At 54.3% G+C, this 6831-nt stretch overlaps 1 pseudogene; it reads right to left on the reverse strand.

The window, feature by feature from the left end:
- Positions 1-5569: 5569 nt before the first annotated feature.
- Positions 5570-6436, reverse strand: LOC129026404 (olfactory receptor 7E24-like; annotated as a pseudogene).
- Positions 6437-6831: the final 395 nt, after the last annotated feature.

Here is a 6831-nt window from a genome sequence, read left to right on the forward strand (position 1 = left end):
GGGGGCAAGAGGGGCTGGCTCTCAGCCCCCGCCTCGCGGGGGGTGCCGCACCCCCCTGCGAGGGGGGTCCTAAGAGCCCAGGGGGGCAAGAGGGGCTGGCTCTCAGCCCCCGCCTCGCGGGGGGTGCCGCACCCCCCTGCGAGGGGGGTCCTAAGAGCCCAGGGGGGCAAGAGGGGCTGGCTCTCAGCCCCCGCCTCGCGGGGGGTGCCGCACCCCCCTGCGAGGGGGGTCCTAAGAGCCCAGGGGGGCAAGAGGGGCTGGCTCTCAGCCCCCGCCTCGCGGGGGGTGCCGCACCCCCCTGCGAGGGGGGTCCTAAGAGCCCAGGGGGGCAAGAGGGGCTGGCTCTCAGCCCCCGCCTCGCGGGGGGTGCCGCACCCCCCTGCGAGGGGGGTCCTAAGAGCCCAGGGGGGCAAGAGGGGCTGGCTCTCAGCCCCCGCCTCGCGGGGGGTGCCGCACCCCCCTGCGAGGGGGGTCCTAAGAGCCCAGGGGGGCAAGAGGGGCTGGCTCTCAGCCCCCGCCTCGCGGGGGGTGCCGCACCCCCCTGCGAGGGGGGTCCTAAGAGCCCAGGGGGGCAAGAGGGGCTGGCTCTCAGCCCCCGCCTCGCGGGGGGTGCCGCACCCCCCTGCGAGGGGGGTCCTAAGAGCCCAGGGGGGCAAGAGGGGCTGGCTCTCAGCCCCCGCCTCGCGGGGGGTGCCGCACCCCCCTGCGAGGGGGGTCCTAAGAGCCCAGGGGGGCAAGAGGGGCTGGCTCTCAGCCCCCGCCTCGCGGGGGGTGCCGCACCCCCCTGCGAGGGGGGTCCTAAGAGCCCAGGGGGGCAAGAGGGGCTGGCTCTCAGCCCCCGCCTCGCGGGGGGTGCCGCACCCCCCTGCGAGGGGGGTCCTAAGAGCCCAGGGGGGCAAGAGGGGCTGGCTCTCAGCCCCCGCCTCGCGGGGGGTGCCGCACCCCCCTGCGAGGGGGGTCCTAAGAGCCCAGGGGGGCAAGAGGGGCTGGCTCTCAGCCCCCGCCTCGCGGGGGGTGCCGCACCCCCCTGCGAGGGGGGTCCTAAGAGCCCAGGGGGGCAAGAGGGGCTGGCTCTCAGCCCCCGCCTCGCGGGGGGTGCCGCACCCCCCTGCGAGGGGGGTCCTAAGAGCCCAGGGGGGCAAGAGGGGCTGGCTCTCAGCCCCCGCCTCGCGGGGGGTGCCGCACCCCCCTGCGAGGGGGGTCCTAAGAGCCCAGGGGGGCAAGAGGGGCTGGCTCTCAGCCCCCGCCTCGCGGGGGGTGCCGCACCCCCCTGCGAGGGGGGTCCTAAGAGCCCAGGGGGGCAAGAGGGGCTGGCTCTCAGCCCCCGCCTCGCGGGGGGTGCCGCACCCCCCTGCGAGGGGGGTCCTAAGAGCCCAGGGGGGCAAGAGGGGCTGGCTCTCAGCCCCCGCCTCGCGGGGGGTGCCGCACCCCCCTGCGAGGGGGGTCCTAAGAGCCCAGGGGGGCAAGAGGGGCTGGCTCTCAGCCCCCGCCTCGCGGGGGGTGCCGCACCCCCCTGCGAGGGGGGTCCTAAGAGCCCAGGGGGGCAAGAGGGGCTGGCTCTCAGCCCCCGCCTCGCGGGGGGTGCCGCACCCCCCTGCGAGGGGGGTCCTAAGAGCCCAGGGGGGCAAGAGGGGCTGGCTCTCAGCCCCCGCCTCGCGGGGGGTGCCGCACCCCCCTGCGAGGGGGGTCCTAAGAGCCCAGGGGGGCAAGAGGGGCTGGCTCTCAGCCCCCGCCTCGCGGGGGGTGCCGCACCCCCCTGCGAGGGGGGTCCTAAGAGCCCAGGGGGGCAAGAGGGGCTGGCTCTCAGCCCCCGCCTCGCGGGGGGTGCCGCACCCCCCTGCGAGGGGGGTCCTAAGAGCCCAGGGGGGCAAGAGGGGCTGGCTCTCAGCCCCCGCCTCGCGGGGGGTGCCGCACCCCCCTGCGAGGGGGGTCCTAAGAGCCCAGGGGGGCAAGAGGGGCTGGCTCTCAGCCCCCGCCTCGCGGGGGGTGCCTCACCCCCCTGCGAGGGGGGTCCTAAGAGCCCAGGGGGGCAAGAGGGGCTGGCTCTCAGCCCCCCCCTCGCGGCGTGTGCCTGCTTCTCCCCCCTGCGATCTGGATCGTCATATGCAGCTGGGGAGTGAGGGGTGGTATTACTCCCCGCCTGCGTGGGTGCCCCTCCCCCCTGCCCTTTGGGTCGTCGTATCCAGGGTGGGAATAGCGGGTGACATTAGTCTTCTCTTCGAGGGGGTTCGTCCGTGCCCTTGCGATGTGGCTCGTAATAGCCCGTGGGGGTGTCTGTGGTGATATTACTCCCCGCATCGCTGGGGGCGCCCTCAACTCCCTGCGATGTGGCTCGCCATATCCAGGCGGGAAGACGGCATGATATTTCTCCCTTTCTCCTCGGGTGTTTTCTCTGCTGCCGCACTTTGTTAACACCCTGGGACATTATTTTCCATATTGTAGGAGGATGCCACTGCTTAAGTCCCAGGGGGTATACACCCTGTGATATTATTCGTGATATTGTAGCGAAATGTGAATCCTGATGTCACAAGTCTCTACACACTCTGATATTATTCGCAATACCATAGCGAGACGTTAATAATAATGTCACAATGTGTGTACAGCTGGTGCTGTTATTCTTAATCTCCTAAGGGGACGTTGATTTTATTGTCACACGGGGTATTTTCCCTTTTCTATGATTCGGAATATCCTGGAGGGATGTCACTCCTTATGTCACAGGGTTTGTACACCTTGTCAAATTACTCGTATTACCCTTATAAGACGTCACTCCTCATATCACCGAGGGTGTACACTGTGTGATATTATCGTCATATTCTAGGGAAATGTTACTTTCAATGTCACAGATGTTGCAAACCTTGTGAAATTATTCATTATAATTTTGTTGGATGGGACTCCTATCCTCACACGGGGTGTACACACAGTGATATTACGTGTAATCTTCTCTAGAAATGTTACTCGTAAATCACAGGTCCTGTACACACTTTAATATTCTTCGTCATATTTTAGGACAACGTGACTACTATTGTCACAGGGCGTGTAGACCCTGTCATAAAATTCGTAATATCCCAGCGGGAGTTCACTCCTAATTTCACATTGCATGTACACCCTTTGATATTGTTCGTATTATCCTAAAGAGATGTTACTAGTCATGTCCCAGTGCATGTACATTCTCTGATATTGTTCGTTATATCCTTGGGGAATGTTACGTCTAATATCAGACGGCGTGTACTCCCTGTGTTCTATTTCCTAATATCCTAGGGCAATTTTACTCTTAATGACACAAGGGGTGTACACATTGTGATATTATTCATGATATTCTAGAAGGATGTTACTCCTAATGTCACAGGGGTGTACGCCCTTTGATAGTAGTCATAATTTCCCGGGGGTCTATAACCCTCATGTCACAGAAGATAACAGCTTGTGGCATTATTCGCAATATTCTGGTGAGATGATTCTCCTAATATCACAGGAGGTGTACACCGTGTGATAGTATTCTTACTATTCTAGGGGGATGTCACTCTTAATGTCACAGGTGTGTTCCTTCTGTGATAGTATGGAAAATATGCTACCTGAATATTACTCCTAATGTCACAATGCGTGTACACCTTGTGATATTATTAGTAATATTCTGTGGGAATGTTACCCCTAAAGTTACAGGGGTGTACCTCGTGCAATATTGCTCCCAATATTGTAAGGGGATGTTACTCCTGATGTCACAGGGGGTGTATAGCCTCCGATATTATTTGTAATCTTATAGAGAGATACTACTTTAATGATGACAGTGGGTGTACACACATGGGGTACACCCACTGGGATATTCTTTGCAATATCTTAGGGAGATATAACTCCTAATGTCACAGTGGGTGTACCCCATGTGTGTACACCCTGTGATATTATTTGTAACATCCATGGTAAACATTACTTCTAGTATCCCACAGAGGGTACACCCTGTGATATTTTTCCTAATATCATAGGGAGATATTGCTTCTAATAACACAGTGGGTGTACACCATGTGTGTACACTCTGTGATGTGATAGCTTATGTCCTAGGGAGGTATTCCTTCTAATATCACAGTGAGTGTACACCCTGTGATATCATTCGTAATCTCCTAGAAAGATGTTGCTGCTAATATCACAGAGGGTGTGCCCCCAGTGACATCATTTGAAATATCCTAGGGAGGTGTTACTCCTAAAGTCACAGGGGGTGTACACCCTGTTATATTATTGTAATATTCTAGGGGGGTGTTACTTTTAAAGTCACAGGGGTGTACACCCTGTGATGTTATTCATAATATCCCTAGGAGGGGTTGTTACTTTTAATGTCACAGGGGTGTAAACCCTGTGATGTTATTCGTAATATCCTAGGAAGGGGTTACTCCTAATATCACATGGGTTATCCTAGGAAGAGGTGATAGCATTCGGAATATCTAAAAGGGATGTCACTTTTAATGTCACATGGGGTGTACACCCTTTGATAATATTCGTAAGATCCTAGGGACGTATGACTTCAAATATCACATTGGGTGTACACACATGGTGTACACGTTGTGTGTGAACACCTCCTGTGATATTATCCATAATATCCTAGGAAAATGGGACTCCTAATATCATGGTCAGTGTACACCCTGTGATATTATTTGTAATATCCTAAAGAGATGTTACCGCTAGGGTCACAATGCATGTACGCCCCCTGATATTATTCGTTATATCCTCGGGGGATGTTACTCCCAATGTCACACGGGGTGTACTCCCTGTGATATTATTCATACTATCTTAGGGGGATGTTACTTTTCATGTCATCGGGGGTGTATATCATGCGTATTCAACGCCTGTGATACTATTCCTAATATCCTAGGGGCATGTTCCTCCTAATATCACATGGGGTGAACACCATATGTGTACACCTGCTGTGATAGTATTCGTAATATCCTAGGGGAATATTACTCCTGATGGCACAGGAGATGTACACCATGGGTGTCAACCGCCTGTGTTATTATTCGTAATATCCTAGGGGGATGTTTCCTTGAATGGCACAAACTGTGTGCAAAAGGCCACAGAAGGTGTACACCTTGTGATGTTATCTGTAATACCCTAGAAGGATGTTACTCCTAATATGTCACATGGGTGCACACACTTTCATATTATTTGTAATCTCGTAGAGAGATATGATATCAAACATCACAGTGGATGTTCACACATAGTGTATACCCTGTGATATTATTTGTAATATCCTAGGGAGATGCAACTCCCGATATCACAGTGCGTGTAGCCTGTGTGTGTACACCCGTGATATGAGTCATAATATTCAGGGTAAATATGACTCCTCGTATCACACAGTGTGCACACCCTGTGCTATTTTTCATCATATTTCAGGGAGATACTGCTTCTAATATCACCACGGGTGTACCCCATGTGTGTGTACTCTGTGACAGTATTTTTTCTATCCTAGGGAGGTATTACTCGTAATGTGACAGTGGGTGTGCACCCTGTGATATCATTCTTATTTGACCTTGCTGTCTTTTTTAACCCACCCTACAAAAGGAATGGAACAGATAAGAAGATATTGAGATTAGACTGTGCTGCCGTGCGGCCGCCGCAGGACACCTTTCATATCCCTGTTTCTCAGGCTGTAGATGAAGGGGTTCAGCATGGGGGTGACCACCGTGTACATCACTGAGGCCACTGCACCCTTTCTCGGGGAGGATGACACATCTGAACCCAGCTACCCTCCAACGCCTGTTCCGTAAAATCAGCAAACAACTGACAGGTGAGACCCACAGGTGGAGAAGGTTGATACTTCCCACCTGATGACGAAACCCTCAGAATGGAGGAAACAATTTTACCGTAAGAGAAAAGGGCCCCCGAGATGGGAAGAAAACCAAATACGGCAGCAGGGAAATACATGTGGATGTTACTGGTGAAGGTGTCACAAAATGTAAGATGGGGGAGTTGAGAAGGTTCCCAGAAGAAATTAGGAATTTCCACATCCTTGAAGCAGGTCATGCGTAAGGCAATCAAGTTGTGCAGCTGGGAGTCTAAAAGACTGAGGAAAAAGAAAACAAAGACCACAAATCTAGGAAGCCACAGAAACACGGGTTCAAGATGGCTGAACAATATAGAGGGTGACAGAGGGCTACAAACCGCTCATAGGCCATCACACTCAGGAGCATGTCTCTCTTCCATGCCTCCAAAAATGGCCAGGAGACACATCTGAGTCAGGCAGCCTGCATAGGAGATGACTCTGCTGTGAGATTGGATGTCCACAATCATCTTGGGGACCGTGGTGGAGGTGAAACCGATGTCAGGCAAGGACAGGTTGGAGAGGAAGAAGTACATGGGGGTGTGGAGGTGGGAGTCAGGGCTGACGGCCAGGATGATGAGCCGGTTCCCCAGCACCATGACCAGGCACATGGACAGGAACAGCCCAGCGACGACCGGCTGCAGTTCTGGATCGTCTGAGAGTTCGAGGAGGAGGAATATAGAGACATCTGTTAGATTCTGTGGGTCTGTATCGTTTGGACATCTTTTGCCTAGAAAAGAGGGTTGAAAAATCGGAAACAAGTAAACCAACAGCCGGCATTGCGTCTGCATTTTGGATACAAGGAATTCAGAAGTAATGTTTGCAGATTTCAGAGCAATCCACACTCAGCAACATTTGGTAGTTCTGACAAACTCAATTGCCATATAATGCTTTCAACATCGATTGCTGTGTTATTCACGTCTTGCTGTACACACCTGCCTTAGAGACACTAGCTTCAAGAACATTGAAGGAACCAGATCATCGTATATAACAAATTCGTTATTGCTAGAAAATACAGCCTATGTTTTCCG

This window comes from Pongo pygmaeus, chromosome 18 (genome assembly GCF_028885625.2).
Source record: "Pongo pygmaeus isolate AG05252 chromosome 18, NHGRI_mPonPyg2-v2.0_pri, whole genome shotgun sequence".
Taxonomy (NCBI): domain Eukaryota; kingdom Metazoa; phylum Chordata; class Mammalia; order Primates; family Hominidae; genus Pongo; species Pongo pygmaeus.